Raw genomic sequence first — 17,815 nt, forward strand, 5'->3', positions numbered from 1 at the left:
CCTGGCAAACAATGGATATGATGCTCTTCTGAGTAAGCATTCTTTCTCTCAGCTTACTTTAGTATTACTGGCAATGCCTGCCATGTTTGTATTCCCTGTAGAATAATGGTGCAGATTACTACTACTGTTGTTTTAACCTGACCCAGTAGGCAATAATGATAAGTGCCACAAGGAAAAGAAAACTTGTGTAATAAAGCTGACCATCTGTTTTTCTAGAAACAAGGGTCAAGAAGGTCATCAGCTAAAGCGAAATACTATCTGGGTAAATTGTAAATGATTTGGACTTCTGGAATGGCAGCACATTAGGTGGATCCACGCCTCCAACCTCTGTAAATTCATGCCAAGAATTCCTGTGTAAAGTACATTTTTGTGCATCAAATTGTATACGATATCCCCATAAAAGCTTGACCATGCCGTCTGGACTGGTAAACTAAGGTGGAAGTAAAATTTTAAAAGGGAAGATTGTCTTTGAGTCACCTCAAGAAAGCACTAAAGCTAAAGCTAGCACAAACATGGAAGACCCAAGGTGCGTAGCAAGTGAAAACCTAAACCATGCTCCAGTTCTAGAAGCCATCAAAGACCTAAAAGCTGACTTTTCAAACAGATCGGATGGGGTACTCACCGCAGTAGAAGGAATGAGAAGCGAGGTCCAGGAATGTATGGAGCTTATTGTCGACACTGAGACTCGCATCTCTAATACTGAGGATATGTTAGCTAGTCTTTAAGCAAATGTTCAGAGCTTGGAAAGCAAAAAGAGGGACATGGAAAACAAGATAATAATTTTGGAAACAAGATCCAGGAGAGCCAACCCGAGAGTGGTAAGGAGGCAGAAACCTGGATGCTGGAGACACTAGACATCCCTCTGCTCAACTCAAATCAATTTCTGGAGTGAGCACACCATACTGACCCCAGGTATAAGCCTAATGCCCGTCCAAGAACAGTCATCAAGAAATTCCTCAACAACAGAGACAAGGCATCAGTGATGAAAGCATTCAAAATGAAGAAGTCCTCCATGAGGGTAAGCTGGTTGGATTTTACCCAGACATGATGGCTGAATTTCACAAGAAACACAAAGGAATTTGGTCCAGGGACATGACAGCTTTGTAAAATAGGGGTCAGGCATGGAGTACGGCTCCTGGCCGGGGTTGGTTACCTTCAGGGATAAAACGCAAACTTCTGCAAAGCCAGAGGAAGCAGAGGCTTTCATACTGAACATTGGATCAGAGCAAAGGACAACACAGGATGAACAAGGGCACGGAGGAAGTAAAGTAACTAACTGCAGCGCTCAGCTACTATAGCTGAGATCCCAGGCATCTATGAATGAACCAGACTCCTTCCTAATTAAAGAATGAAACATACCCAGTTTATTAGTACACTGTTTTGATGACATAAGAAGCTAAGAGGCATTTGAGTACACTCTTTACAGAGACTCTAAATTTAGTCAACATATATGCTCCAAATAAGGATGAACCCAATTTATGTAACAATATATGCTGCATGCTGTCAGAACTTAATGGCCATTATATCTTAGCAGGTGACTTTAATTGTTCTCTCATTCCTACTTTAGATAAATTGTCACATATAGATATATCTCACAACAAGAGCATGGGAACTATTCTTCAGTTTTCTGAGAAATTGAGATTTGTGTGGAGGGACAGAAACCCAGGAATATCAACATATTCTTGTCATTGAAGCACACAAAATTCATACTCCCAAATTGATTAGTCTCAGTCTTTATTATATAAAGTAAATGACAGTATTGCTATCTCAGATCACTCCCCAAATGGTTTAGTTTATGTTGGTGCAGGTCTGCTACGAGATCCACCTAAATGGAAATTCCAACAACAGTGGTTAAAGGATCCAGGTTTTATGGCATATCTTGAAACCCAAATTCATAATTATTTTATATTCAATATATCTGAAATTTCTGCGTCCATTAGATGGAAGCATTCAAAGGCTTCATAAGAGGGCAAATAATCAATTTCACAAGTTCATGATCATAGAAGGCCAAATATAAACTGAACACACTGGAAACAAAAAAAAAAAACATATAAAGAATGAGTACTTTAGGAATCTCACTCCCAACCTACACCTAAACCTGTTGCCATTTAGATCACTGTACAATTACATTTTTGCATCAAGAGCTACAGCTAACTTCTTGAAACTTAAAAAGCCAGTCTTTGACCAAGGAGAAAAGTCAGGTCAAATCCTGGTTTGGCACATTAAACAATCCCAATTAGAAAAATCAATCACTGAATTAAAAAATGATACAGGGGAAACCATCTCTGACTCCATTAAATATATGACTCCTTTTATTAACATTATGAAAGGCTATGTAGCCCTGAAACTGCCCCAGAATCACTACATCCAAGTCCCTTCTCATTTCTGGGTAATATAAACATTCCCAAATTAAGGAAGAGTAAAGCAAGATACTGGGTGCCAACTTAACATTAGAAAATATCTCAGTGGCCAGAGAAAGTAGGAAATCTGGAAAAGCTGCAGAGCCAGATGGCCTGCCAATTGATATTTATAAGAAATTAGTATTACAATGTTAAAAACCTGTCATGGTTTAGTTTTGGTCAGGCTTTTTCTAAGTTATTTTTCAGTTCCTCCTCCTGTCACTCAACTCACCCTCCACTCCCTTAGCAATCAGTAACACCTGTTAGGCCCAAATCAGTCAGAACTCACTCCACCTGCCAGCCTCCCTACATAAGCTCCCTTCAGTTTGCTCCTTGTCGCCGGCTCCTGGTCCTTGTCATTCACGTCTTGCTCCCCGTCTGTTCAGTTAAGTACCTGTTTGCTGCGCTGCTGGATTCTGCTCCTTCGTCTCCGTCTTCATGTTCTCTGGGCTACACTCCTTGTTCTGCAGCAGCCCAGCTCTTCCGAATCCTGACAATCATCCCCGCTCCATTCCTGTCAGCCAACCCTTCAAACTCCCGTCTGGTAACTGTCTCTGATTCTCATCATCCATCTCATTATCCATCATAAACTCTCAAAACCAGCTCTGTGTGTGCGTGCTGTGTCCGGGTTCATCAAGACAAATCATGACAATACGAGCCGGCCAAAGTATGAACCTGAGCACACACAGAGCTTTTGGTGCAGGAGCTGGCAGGATTTTCCGCTCAGCCTCAGTCCGAGTCCGCCGAGGATTCTGCTCCGCCTCAGACTCTGCTCTGCCGGGGTCGCTGTCCACCACGCCCGCCTCTGGTTCATCTGCCGCGGTCGCCATCCGCGACGCCCGCCTCTAATTCGTCAGACGGGGTCGCCCTCCACGACGCCCGCCTCAGACGCTGTCCAGCGTTTCAAGACGGCGCTTTCAGTCGCTGCTGCCCAGCATGTCAGGACGTCGCTGCCCAGCACATTCAAGTTACCGCTGCCCAGCTTTCTCAAGTCATTGCTGCCCAGCGCAATTAGGTTCCGGCGCTCTCAAGGCTTCCTGCGCTTCGTTCTCGAGTTCCAGCTTCGTTCTCGAGTTCCAGCTTCGTTCTCGAGTTCCAGCTTCATTCTCGAGTTCCAGCTTTGTTCTCAAGTTCCAGCTTCGTTCTCAAGTTCCAGCTTTGCTCTCAGGTTCCTGCTTCGCTCTCAGGTTCCAGCTTTGTTCTCAAGTTCCAGCTTCGTTCTCAAATTCCTGCCACGTTCTCAAGTTCCTACACTCTAAAGGATTCATGTGCTCTCCCAGCGCTCATAAGGTCCCAGTGCCCATAGGTCCCTGCACTTATAAGGTTCCCGCACTCCCTAGTTTAGAGTTGTTTCTGTGTTCCTTAGTTTCTGTGTGGTTCTAGCTCCCCCTAGTTTCTGTGTGGTTCTAGCGTTCTCTAGTTTCTCTGTGGCTCTAGCTTTCCCTAGTTTCTGTGTTGTTCTGGCACCCTCCTGTTTCCCACCGTGTAAGATGCCCTCTGTTCCCTGGCGTTTTAGATATTCTCTGTTCCCCAGTGTTCCATACGCCCTTTATCCCCTAGCGTTTCCATACGCTTTCTAGTCTCCAGCGTTTCGATATGCTTCCTTTGTCCCCCGGCGTTTCCTTACGGCCTCCTTTGTTCCCTGGCATTTCCTAAAGCCCTTTGGTTCCCCAGTGTTCTTTAGGCTCTTTGGTTCCCCAGTGTTCCCTAGGCTCGTTGGTTCCCCAGTGTTCCCTAGGCTCTTTAGTTCCCCAGCGTTTCCATACACTTTTAGTTCCCTAGCGTTTCCTTACGCTTTCTAGTTCCCCAGCGTTTCCTTACGCTCAAGTACAGCTGCCCCACCGTCCCTAAAATGCCACCGGCAAGCACAAAATGGAGGAGAGCAAGATACCTAAATGAAATTTCCCCCCTCTCCATATTTAGTCCAATTTGGGGAAACAACAACTCTAGGCAGAAAGGATGGGGTTTCTAAATTTAATATCCCCCATAAACATTTCTTGCAACTGAGAAATTTCATCAGGTGTCAACAGAGTAATTTTACACATATGCCCTTGATGTAAGTTTTAGAAAACATTTTAACCAAAAATCCTTAACAGAACAATAACTAAACTAAATATTTTTGATGTACTATGGTTAAACGCCACACGCTATCTCTGTGTGTTGTTCTCTAATCTCTTGTTAACATAGCTGAGTTGCAGCTATGTCAGTTGCAGCTCAAACGTCATAACAAAAGTTAAATTAATAAAGTTGAATTAAACATCAATAAAGTTAAACACAACATCCACAGAGAAAGCCAGAGAAAGATCAGTCACACCTCCACAACCTGAAACGTCTCTGAAACAGAGTCCCTCCGAGTGGATTCACGTACTAAACTCTAATGATCTACCTGTGTGTGTTCTCAGTTAGTTTATTTCATGTAACTGCTTCTAAATCTGAGTCTGACTCACAATTTACGCCACAAAATACAAACATGAAGAAGTTTGATTTGTGTCCTATGATGAGCGAGCAAACCACACTTTGGTAGAGCAGCACAGAGTAACAATATCGGAGCGCTCCATAAAGATGTTATTTATCAGAGAAATAAAAAGTTATTTTCTGATCGTTTCACAGCGGTTACATCAAGCAGGTAAACACGCCCATAACAGCCCCACCTCCGGTTTGCCTGTTTCTGTCTGAATACGCGCTAAAATTGCATCTTTAAAATGAACTGCACTTGTCTGAATCACAAAGAGAAGTATTACAGCTCTATGCTGTCAAGAAATCGCGTATATCAGCACTAATCACCCCCCCCCCCTGCGCATTTGACGCAGTGTGTGCGTCAAATGCGCGTCAGTGCTTGTCACCGGTTCAGTCATGCCCCCATGAGCAGCGCTGTTTGTAGGTGCTGCTCGATCGATAGAGACCCAATTTAATCACGTAAATAAAAGTTTCGGTCCGAATTAAATATTTTCTCTGCTGACGTAAACGACGTAAAGTCAGGAGAGAGAAAGAGACATTTTCTGATTCTCGCTCGTTTTTTTCTCCTGGGTCCATTGCAATTATCTCCTCTGTTGCCTCCAACTCCTCTCTCTCTTCCTCTCCTTCTTCATCACTAACTTTGACCTTAGATGTCTCACCTGCCTGACAGTTTCCCTGATTTCAGCCAATTGAGCATATTTGCAAAAATGATTGAAGCAGAGGCCACAACCTCTGCGCGCATATACAGCAAAATGCAGATATCTCATCTTAAAATCAAGCATAGAAGAAGATTTCTTTTAAATAAATACAGTTAATAAATGTTTTTGTGAATACTGTAACGTTCCGTTATGACACCCAAGCACCAGACCGAGGTTTTGCTGCTAACACTTTATTTTAGGACGAACAGAACGGGACAGCTTTCACCCCACCAGTTCCCGAACCGCGACTCCTCCCCCCGGAAGCCACACATTTCTTCCGGTAAAAACCCAAAACATCCATCCATCCATCCATCCATCCATCGTCTTCCGTTTATCCGGGGTCGGGTCGCGGGGGTAACAGCTTCAGTAGGGAGGCCCAGACATCCCTCTCCCCAGCTAGTTGGGCCAGCTCCTCCGGGGGAATCCCAAGGCGTTCCCAGGCCCGCCGAGAAACACAGTCCCTCCAGCGTGTCCTGGGTCTTCCCCTGGGCCTCCTCCCGGTGGGACGTGCCCAGAACACCTCACCAGGGAGGCGTCCAGGAGGCATCCTAACCAGATTCCCAAGCCACCTCAACTGGCTCCTCTCGGCGTGGGGGAACAGCGGCTGAGTCCTCCCCGGATGACTGAGCTCCTCACCCTATCTCTAAGGGAGAGCCCAGACACACTATGGAGAAAACTAATTTCGGCCGCTTGTATCCAGGATCTCGTTCTTTCGGTCACGAGCCAAAGCTCATGACCATAGATGAGGGTAGGAACGTAGATCGACCGGTAAATCGAGAGCTTCGCCTTTTGGCTCAGCTCTCTCTTCACCACAATGGATCGGTGCAGCGATCCAAAACAATCTAACTTAAAGAAACTGTAAGTGTGCAACAGCACTTATCAATAAAGTCTAATAATTTTTGGATCAGTTGTCAGACTTCTTATCTGATTTGGTGATAAACACTGACAAGGTTACTATAGTATCTGTTACGACCCCAATGGTCTAGGGGTCCAGGGGAGGTAACATAAAAGTGTCCAGAGAAAATTAATATAATAAAAGGTGATTTATTACAAAAAGAATGGGTTTTAACAAACACAAAACAATACAACCCAGTTTAACACAAAATAAAGGTCACATAATCTTAACAGTGCTTAGGGTAAATTAAATTACTACATGTTTAACCAAACTAGGAAGCACAACTAATTCAAAATGAGGCCAAAACAATCACAAACACCAAAGGTGGGGGAACAGCTTAACAAAAGCCACTTCCTACTAGCTGTCCCCAAAGAAGGAATGAGTGCTGGAGTCTTTAATACTGCTGCAGGTGGGTCTCATCAGCAGTCAGATTGGCATGGTAGTCCTCTGGTCCAATGAGGTTGCAGCTTCACTGCAGCCTCCTTACAGCCAATCAGGTAGATGTTACGTCACAGTGGATTTGCATAACAAGCCTCCTGCACAGCCTCCATAGGCCAGGGGCCGTAACAGTATCACATTCTGTGTCAACATTCGTGTTGACACAGAATGTGATAACCATAGTGTAGCCTTTAAAACTATCCTGGATTCAATTGGTTTTGCTCAAAATGTGCATAAACCGACACACTCTTGGCTCCATACTTTAGACCTTGTGCTGACATATGGCATTAATTGTGAAACAGTATTTCCTCACAACCCTGTCCTATCTGATCATTTTTTAATAACATTTGTGTCAGGACTCAGCCGGCAGGGCCGGCCTCCGGCTCTGCAGTCTCTGCTTCTTCCACAGGTGTTCTGGGTTGACTGTTGGGCGGAGCACGCACACCTGCGGGCAGTTGAGCAGCACTGGGCCCCGCTATAAGAACTGCGCTCGAACAGCGGGAGGATGCCAGAGTGTTACCGTTGTGGTATGACCAATCGGCCACGGCTTTTCGCCTACTTACCTTTTCCGCTGACTAAGACAGTCCTCTGTGTCTCCTAGGTTCACTCCCTGAGCTCTGACGTCTCCTCTCGTGCTCCTGCGAGTTCTCCCGTGATCCCTCTCGTGCTCCACTGGTTACCTTCTGAGTCGGCTTCCCCGGACCCAAGGTACCCCTCTGACGATCTTCTGGTTCCTCCCGCTGTTCTGATCCCTTGGATTCCCCCGGTGCTGCTCGGACCCACTCCTGCCCCAGCTTCCCACGGACACCCGTCTCCTCCACCGTGTGCTAGGCTGAGACCGCACTGCCCCCTCCCCGGTCAGGTTCCCAGGCTTCGTGGTAAGCTTACGCTCCTAGCAGATTTCCGCCGGCTCTCTTCTGTGGACTAATCGTTTGTTCTCCTCCGTAGTGTGTTCCGGTTCCCTGGTCCCCGTTCGTGTGCCCCAGCGTCTGCTGTGGCAGATTAGCTCTCGTCCTCCCCGTTGTTCCTTGTAAATATGTAACACGGGGAGATGGAGCCCGGACTGTGACAGAGGACGTGGCCCTAAAGCCAACTGGTAGACCTTAAATATCAAGTGGCCTAGGGTCTCCCAATTAAAAGTACCCAGGTAGGTCTGGCTTAAGAATTTGGAAACAGAAATAGTATACAAAATATGTTTTATTTCTACAGTCTTTTACAATATTAAAAATAGACTTTATTATACCAATCTAAAATCCAATAAAGCACAGGGACACAGGACAATACTAGAAACAATCTGAGAATTAAACACAAACAACTGCAACCCAAATTAGTAACAACCAAAGACACAAAATAATGTTAAATAACCAAAAAAACAAAACAAGTCTCAAACTGCATCAATCCAGTCCTGTAAAGCTGTGCCAAATCAGCTATTTAATAAAATTTAAAAGAAGAACCCCGTACTATTGTCTGGTTCAATGTGTGTGGTGCTACAACTCCAGCTCTAAACAACCCTTTTCTTAATTAACCCAGAGCATTAACCATACACCTGGGTGAGAGCATAATATGCAGCAGCAGCAGCAACCTGAAATACCAAAAAAAGATCACAATAAAGGGTCTGCTAACAACAAGACATAAGAAAACAAGGGAAAAACTGGTACCTTCAGATGCTGCAGTGAGAAGTCACTGAAATAATCCCAGCAACACAAATTTCCTGATGCCAATTCCTGGTGCAGCAGGTTAACAGCTCCAGTAGTCAGCCAAGTGAGATTCAATCTACTTCTAGCTTGGCAGGCACACCTGGTGCCTATATACACCTACTAATGAGCCCAACAACGCTGCAAACCCGAGGAAGGTGGAGAAATAGGGCACAGATGCATTCAGGGACCTTTAATGGGTAGGAATTTACAACCACTCCACTGTTCCCGACCAATAAACCACCCGGTTACATCCTACTCCCCCTCTATGGATCGGTGGCCCACCGATAAAGTAAAACTACGACCAAGGCCGAAAAATGGCTGTAGCCATGCTGCTGGCACCTGGAACCCGAGGAACAGCAACCCTGCTATCTTCATTCCTGGCAGGTCCTGGAAGACGATGAGGATTGGAGTGTTTACCAGCTGTTTTGCGAGTGGACTTTCTTGGGCCAGCCCTACTGCTGTGAGGAGTTCGTGAAGCTGGTGGTACCTCAACAGGTGTACGAGCTGGAAGGATTTCTGGCAACTCTGGTACCACAGGCATGGATGGATTACTGTCAGCCTCTCGGAACATCAGCCAAGATCCCGACTCCACATCATCCTCGTCACTGTTATCCTCAGGGGGCCTTTTGGGCCAACCATCATAGCAAGTCTCTGTAGATGACAGGGCAGGCTTTATAGAGGTACGGTGGACTTGTCTAACAAGGTGAAGCCTATCAACTGGAGCAATTGAGTATACAACACCCCCTGAACTTGGTGCTCTCATGACTTGGTACACTGTAGACCCCCATGCGTCCTGGATCTTTCTGCGCCCTGGGCCAACATCACGCAGATATACTCTTTGCCCGACTTCAAGTGGCTCGCACCGGACCTTCTCATCATGCCTCACTTTCCTCCTGTGGGCTGCCAACTCCACTCTGCCTCTAACAACATCAATGGCCACATTTAGGCGCCTCCTGTGCTCTGCCACCCAGTCACACACTTTAGATGCTGTGGGCTCAGGAAGATGGCCAAGCAGAAAATCCACTGGCAAGTGGGGCTCTTGTCCAAACATGAGGAAATAAGGCGATTCACCTGTCGATTGATGGGCAGTGGTGTTATAATGGAAGACAAGTTGTGGGAGATGTTCAGGCCAATTTCCTTTTTCATCTGGTGCTAGGGAACGAAGCAGATTGAACATAGTTCGATTAAAACGTTCACATTGTCCATTTCCCTGTGGGTGGTAGGGCGTGGTGCGACTTTTCTGAACTCCGTACAACTCACATAACTGTTGTACCAGGACGCCTTCAAAGTTCCTCCCCTGGTCAGAGTGGATACGGGCCGGCACTCCAAAACGGTAAAACCACTCACGAACCAGGACCTTTGCCACCGTTGTCGCTTTCTGATCACGAGTAGGGATTGCTTGGGTGAACTTCGAAAACACATCCGTCATCACCATCACCAGCTCTCTTCCATCACGGGCTGGTTCCAGAAGTGTAAAATCAATAGCCAACAGCTGATTTGGTCTTGAAGCAAGAAGGTGACCCATAGGAGCTCGAACTCTTGGCTGAGTGTTCTTAGCAAGGGTACACCGTTCACACTGCTGGCACCAATCCTTTACATCTTTGTCCACTCCTGGCCAGAAACATCTCTGCTTCACCACATCTGTTGTCCTCTCGATCCCCTGGCGGCCATGATGTTGATGGAGTTCCTGCAACACCTCTGTTTTTAAACTCTCTGGGAGAAGAACCTGAATAACTTCTTCACCACCATCTGGTCTCCACGTGCGCCGGTACAAAATGCCTTCTCTCTGGACAATTCGGTCCCACTGTTTCAGAAGTCCACGGGCACCCGGCCCTAAGCGCTCCTTTTCAGCCCGGCTCGGCACTCTTTGCTGCTGCCAAAACTCCAGAAAGGCTGAAATGGCTGGATCAGCCCCTTGAAGCAGGCACAGATCTTCTCTTCTGCGGGAGGGAAGCGCAGTGATCGCCAACTGGGCAGCATCCTCTGGCACACCGACAGACGCCTCACGGACCACTTCTGGAATTGCTGTCCCAGGAAGGTATTGCTGTAGTTGTGTTTGATCCTCGCTTGTCGATTGCCTTGAAAGGGCGTCAGCATTCTTATTTACACGGCCTGGACGATATCTGACTATATAGTCAAATACAGAAAGTTCAGCAACCCACCGATGTTCTGTTGCACCCAATTTGGCAGTGTCCAAATGGCTCAACGGGTTATTGTCAGTCCAGACAACACATCGGTGGCCCCACAGGTACTCTTTGAATTTTTCAGCCATGGCCCACTTCATGGCCAGCATCTCGAGTTTCATGGAGCTATAGCTTTTCTCAGCAGCATGAAGGCTTCGACTGGCATATGCAATTGGTCGTATTCGGCCACTCTGCTCTTGAGACAACACGGCTCCAAGGCCACTGTGGCTGGCATCGGTCTCTAAAATAAAAGGCAGTGAAAAATCAGCAAAAGCAAGAGTGGGAGCATTTACAAGCTTAGCCTTGAGCTCCTGGAAGCTCCTTTCACAGTCTTCTGTCCATGCTCCTGCCAATAGTTTCCCTCGTCCTCGAGATGTCTTTGACCCAGCATGTGCTGAAACAAGACGATGAAGCGGACCAGCCAGTTGAGAGAATCCCTCCACAAACCTTCGATAATAATTAGCAAACCCCAGGAATGACCTCAGCTCCGGGACGTTGGTAGGGTGGGGCCAGTCTGACACTGCTGTGATCTTGTCTGGATCTGTAGCCACGCCATCCTCTGAAATACGATGTCCCAGGTACTGAACCTGCCTTTTAAAGAAGTCACATTTTTCCAACTTTACCTTCAATCCCTCTTGTTTCAGGCGACTTAACACCACCTCCAGCCGTGCCAAATGCTGATCAACACTGGAAGAGAACACAACAATATCATCCAGGTATAACAAGAGTGACTGGCCATGCTGAGCCCCGAACATCCTCTCCATCAAACGCTGAAAAGTTCCTGGTGCATTGCACAACCCGAATGGCATGCGATTGAATTCAAAGAGGCCAAATGGCGTGCAGAAGGCTGTTTTTGGGCGATCCTCCTCTGCCACTGGGACCTGGTTATAGCCACAAGCAAGGTCCATGGTTGTGAACCAGCGGGCACCCGATAGGGAGTCCAAGGTTTCTTCTATTCGGGGCAGTGGAAAAGCATCCTTTCTGGTCTTTTTGTTAAGCTGCCTGTAGTCCACACAGAGACGAAGACTGCCATCCTTCTTTCGGACCAGGACAATCGGTGATGCGTAAGGGCTACTGCTCTCTCGGATAACCTGGGTTGCCAGCAGCTGATTAATGTGAGACTTAACTGCCTCATATTCAGATGGAGGGATACGCCGATAACGCTGCCGCACAGGAACATTGTCCAACAATGGGATGTTATGCTCGATTAAGTTGGTAACACCAAGGTCGCCATCGAAAGCAGAGAACACAGACTGGTACTTTAGCAACAATGTTCTCACTTTACACTGCTCTTCTCTATCCAGCATAGAGAGATTAATTGATGCTATCTTCCCTTCAACCAAACCAGTCTCAGCAGTATGGGACCTGACAGCAGCCACAACTTGCTCCTGCACACAAGGAACTTCCTGCAACTCTGACGGTAAGCTAACCACATCTACAGGAGACATGACACCCAGAGCACAACGGGGTCTTAGTGTGACTGTACACACCCCTACATTCACCACAGGAACATAAACAGTGCCCCGAAAAACCTGCAAAAGGCAAGGAGACACCAACAAACCCTCAGGCAAGCCAAACTTTACCTCTAAGGGCTCGATTAATGCTCCGCCAGCCTGTGCCAACATGGCCGAACAAGTGGCAGGTACAAATTTAGTAGTGCCTCCAGGAACTACAACGGGTCTTCTACCGCGAACCTTTGCAACACTGGTTTGAATATGGCCTTTTTGAACCTCAGCCTGCTGACATAACTGAAAGGCAGGAAGCCAGGAAGTGGGAGCCCCTAGTATAGAAGGGAGTTTAAACAAATCAGGGCCATACTGGTCAAATAACTGAAGATAGTAGGACTTTATTATATTCATCCCAATTATGCCCGGTATCTGAGGTAAACTGGCCTGGCCCGGAGGGTCTCTAACAACAAGGATCCCTCTTCTAGGGATTACCACCCCACACACCTCAATATCAGGCTCAAGATAACCCAAATAAGGAATAGTCAAACCATTTGCAGCCCTCAACTCTAACCAATGGCATGCCTTTAACTTATCTGGGAAATGCTTTTTAAAGAAGCTTTCTGAAATGGTAGAAACCATAGAACCAGTGTCAAGGATACACTGGACCGGAACTCCAGATAGTTTTACAGTGACTTGGGGACAAGGTGCAATTAAACACTCCTTCACCTCATCTGCCTGGGGACTCACTGAGCCTGAACCACCCCCTCCTAATGTCTGGCTCCTAACACTAGGGGGAGTTAGTTTTCCTGCACCTGAGAATGAGTGGTAACTTGGACTTGAGGGGCACCACTTGCACGTTGGGACTTAAAGCGGCCACGAGCAGTACAATACCTAGCAATGTGGCCTGGTTGCTGACATTTATGACAGATCACACTACTAGAACTGAGAGACCTAATCACAGGAGACTGCTGCATAACTGCAAGAGATTGAGTAATCTGGTCCAACTGTTCCTGCTGTTTTTGTACAATTGCAGCAAGATTAGCAAGTTGTGAAGCAACAGAACTGGAAGAAGAGTCAGTTAGGGAAGGGGACCCACCGGCACTCTGTACAGCACAAAAAGAGGGGACAGCACTACTTTTATTTTCCACCCCACCCTCACGCTCCCAGGTAATGGCTTCAGCCCTAACTTCCAGTAATGTAGACCGTGGATTATCACGAGCATAACGTATTAGCTCTCTACGCAAGTCAGAGTTAATAACATTTTGAATAAATTGATCACGAAGCAAAATATCTGCATTTGCTACAGCATTAGGAGAATTAGATTTAACTTTGTCCATCAAACAAAACAATGAATGAGAGAATTCCTGCAACGATTCACCATCTAACTGTCTCCGTGAAAAGAAGTCCTCCTGTAATGAGACATATGACTGTTGGCAACCATACAGTTCCTTTAAAATGGCGAAAACAGTTTCTGGATTCTCACGCTCAGTGGATGATCTATATTTAATTTCATCTCGAGCTTCTCCTTCAAGATGGTCAAAAATGAAAGCAGCCTGATCCATAGGTCCAACATGGCGGACTCGCATGCTCGTGCAAATCTCTTCTATCCACTCCTCCACCCCAATACCATGAGTTCCTCTAAAGACTGGACACTTTCTTTCCCTTGGCAGGTAGATTATGCGATCAGTCGTCCCATTGTTCCTTTGAGCTCCACTTGTACTCGGGCCAGCTTCTACATCATGTTCTTGATGAGAATGTGCTAGTGCAGCATCCCTCTCCTTTTGTAGACGGCTCCTTTCGGCCTCCAACTGCTGGATGCGAGCACGGAGTTCTTGAAGTTCCTCAGCCATCGCACCGGGACGTCAATCCTTGTTCACAGCAAGAAACTTCCTGCCAGGTCCCACGATGTGCCTACTGTTGCACCATTATGCTCTCACCCTCTAAGTACTCCCCCCCCAAAAAAAACAGCAATAATGCTTTCCACTAACGCACCACAGAACCAGCAATGTCAATAAAAAAAGGAATATATAAACTCATACACTATCTGTTCCAACAACCAGATCCTGTCAACAACGCCAGAAAATTGTAACACGGGGAGATGGAGCCCGGACTGTGACAGAGGACGTGGCCCTAAAGCCAACTGGTAGACCTTAAATATCAAGTGGCCTAGGGTCTCCCAATTAAAAGTACCCAGGTAGGTCTGGCTTAAGAATTTGGAAACAGAAATAGTATACAAAATATGTTTTATTTCTACAGTCTTTTACAATATTAAAAATAGACTTTATTATACCAATCTAAAATCCAATAAAGCACAGGGACACAGGACAATACTAGAAACAATCTGAGAATTAAACACAAACAACTGCAACCCAAATTAGTAACAACCAAAGACACAAAATAATGTTAAATAACCAAAAAAACAAAACAAGTCTCAAACTGCATCAATCCAGTCCTGTAAAGCTGTGCCAAATCAGCTATTTAATAAAATTTAAAAGAAGAACCCCGTACTATTGTCTGGTTCAATGTGTGTGGTGCTACAACTCCAGCTCTAAACAACCCCTTTTCTTAATTAACCCAGAGCATTAACCATGCACCTGGGTGAGAGCATAATATGCAGCAGCAGCACCCTGAAATACCAAAAAAAAGATCACAATAAAGGGTCTGCTAACAACAAGACATAAGAAAACAAGGGAAAAACTGGTACCTTCAGATGCTGCAGTGAGAAGTCACTGAAATAATCCCAGCAACACAAATTTCCTGATGCCAATTCCTGGTGCAGCAGGTTAACAGCTCCAGTAGTCAGCCAAGTGAGATTCAATCTACTTCTAGCTTGGCAGGCACACCTGGTGCCTATATACACCTACTAATGAGCCCAACAACGCTGCAAACCCGAGGAAGGTGGAGAAATAGGGCACAGATGCATTCAGGGACCTTTAATGGGTAGGAATTTACAACCACTCCACTGTTCCCGACCAATAAACCACCCGGTTACAAATAAAACCCGTGAAATCTGATCTGTCTCACCGAGTGTATTCTGCATGTGGGCCAAACATTTAAAAGCAAACATGACAGAAGAACACTCAGGCCAAATTGACTCAGCGAGTACATTTGGTGGGACTCTAGCCGTCCAACAGGATCAGATCCGGGGGCTAGAAACCGCAGTATCCGGGTTGCAGGACCAGCTACAGGGTTTTGCTGCCCAGATCAACCAACTGACAGGTATGTTAAGCGCTAGCCGCCAGCCAGCTGTTTCCGCGTCTCCCGGCCCCTCCCCTGACCCCGCGTCAGTAGTGACGTCATCGGGAATCCCCGAAACCTCTTCCCCGAATCCGGAGAAATTCTCCGGGGAGAGTGGTGACTGTGGGGGTTTCCTCTTCCAGTGCTCCCTAGTTTTTAATCGTTCTCCCAGTCTGTTTACCCACGATTACGTTAAGATCTCTTTTATTTTACGGCTTCTTACCGGAAAAGCCCTTAGATGGGCGGAGACCTGCTTCCCTGACTGCCAACAGTTCGGCTGCTCTTTTAGTGATTTCCTAACTGAGTTTAAGATGGTTTTCGCGGCCGAATCAGACGAAGTGCAGAGTTCCCAGCGGTTGTTGGCCCTTCGGCAGCGGGGCAGACAAGTGGCTGATTTTGCCATCGACTTCCGTACGGTGGCTGCGGCTGCTGGCTGGGAGCAGCGCGCGCTGAAGTCTGTGTTTTTTCAGGCATTAGACGAGTCCCTCAAGGACGAGCTGGCGCGTCTAGAGGAGCCAACCACTCTTAATGAATACATAACCCTCGCTGTCCGGCTAGATAACCGGCTTCGGGCTCGGGGCAGAAACCGGCCAGATAGACCCCTCATTTATCGGCCACCTCTGCCCGAGCGGAACGCCTCTTCAGCCGCCGTGACTCCTCCATCGCCCCCGGAGCCTATGCAGCTGGGCCGGGTTCGGCTCACTCCCTCTGAGAGGCAACAGCGAATGAGTTCACGATTATGCATTTATTGTGCTTCTCCGACCCACTTTATTAAAGATTGTCCAGACCGGCCAAAATATTAGGTTCGTCGGTTGTAGAGGAGGAACCGGCGGACCGATCTCAGTTCTCTCTTTCTACTCCTCCACGCCTCTGCTTAAAGGCAGTGATCGTCTCTGTGCGAGACGCATTTAAGTTGTCCGCCCTAGTAGATTCGGGGTGCGATTTTAATTTATTAGACAGTTCTTTTGTTCTCCGCGCTCGTCTCGAGACAGTTCCCCTAGAAACTCCCCTTCAGGTTTCAGCCCTGAACGGAGGGGTTCTTCCAAGAATAACCTGGCAATCACAGAGAAAAGATCTCATTTCTAGTTTTTCCTGTTAAGCATGCCCCACTAGTTTTAGGTTTCCCGTGGTTGCAACAGCATAACCCACTGATTAATTGGGCCGACCGGCGGGTTGAGACCTGGTCACCTAAGTGCCATGCTGACTGCTTGCAGTCAGCTGTACCCCCCTGTCAGGTGCACACACTGCCTCAACCTCAGGTAGATCCCGAGACCTTAAAACTGGTTCCTACGCCCTATCATGACTTAAAACAGGTCTTCAGCAAGGCTCAGGCGTGTTCGCTCCCTCCGCATCGCCCGTACGACTGCGCTATTGATCTCCTGCCTGGTGCCCCGCTGCCGACCAGCCGCCTCTATAACATCTCCCAATCTGAACGTCAGGCCCTCGAAAAATATATCAAAGAGTCGTTAGCCGCTGGGTTAATCCGTCCGTCATCCTCCCCACTCGGTGCCGGGTTCTTTTTCGTCTCAAAGAAAGACGGCTCCCTTCGCCCCTGCATCGATTACCGTGGCCTAAACGCTATTACTGTTAAAAATAAATATCCACTCCTACTCCTCTCCTCCGCCTTAGAGCCGGTTCAATCTGCCACTGTCTTCACTAAGTTAGATCTGCGTAACGCTTACCACTTAGTGCGGGTCCGCCGGGGAGATGAGTGGAAAACGGCCTTCAAGACTCCCCTGGGGCATTTTGAATATCAGGTCATGCCTTTCGGCCTGTGTAACGCCCCTGCAGTGTTTCAAGCCCTGGTAAATGACGTTCTCCGCGACTTCCTAAACATCTTCGTCTTTGTCTACTTGGACGACATCCTCATTTACTCCCGCAACCTAGCCGAACATCAGCACCATGTCCGCCAAGTGCTCCAACGTCTTCTCGAGAACCGGCTATTTGTAAAGGCGGAGAAATGTGAATTTCACAAACCCTCAGTCTCATTCCTCGGCCTCATCCTGGAAGGGGGGCGGGTCCGGTCTGACCCCGAGAAAATAAGAGCTGTCCTCGAGTGGCCCGTACCCAATTCCAGGAAAGAATTACAGCGTTTCCTTGGGTTCGCCAATTTCTACAGGCGTTTCATCAGAGGCTACAGCCAGGTCGCCGCCCCTCTTCATGCCCTCACCTCCGTAAAGATTCCTTTCTCGTGGAACCCTCAGGCTGACTCGGCGTTCACCACCCTAAAGAAGCGGTTTTCTCAAGCCCCCATTCTAATCCACCCTGACCCGAAGAAACAGTTCACAGTGGAGATTGACGCTTCTGACACCGGGGTGGGTGCAGTCCTCTCCCAGAGCTCTGACCAAGACCAAAGGTTACAC

At 47.2% G+C, this 17,815-nt stretch overlaps 1 long non-coding RNA gene across 1 annotated transcript; it reads right to left on the reverse strand.

The window, feature by feature from the left end:
- Positions 1 to 14,441: 14,441 nt before the first annotated feature.
- On the reverse strand, positions 14,442 to 15,209 carry LOC118563390. The gene is made up of 2 exons (XR_004931184.1): positions 14,920 to 15,209; positions 14,442 to 14,842 (listed from the first exon to the last, which is right to left on the reverse strand). It is a non-coding gene; the product is annotated as an uncharacterized LOC118563390 (long non-coding RNA).
- Between the last annotated feature and the right edge of the window lie 2,606 nt (positions 15,210 to 17,815).

This window comes from Fundulus heteroclitus, chromosome 6 (genome assembly GCF_011125445.2).
Source record: "Fundulus heteroclitus isolate FHET01 chromosome 6, MU-UCD_Fhet_4.1, whole genome shotgun sequence".
Taxonomy (NCBI): Eukaryota; Metazoa; Chordata; class Actinopteri; order Cyprinodontiformes; family Fundulidae; genus Fundulus; species Fundulus heteroclitus.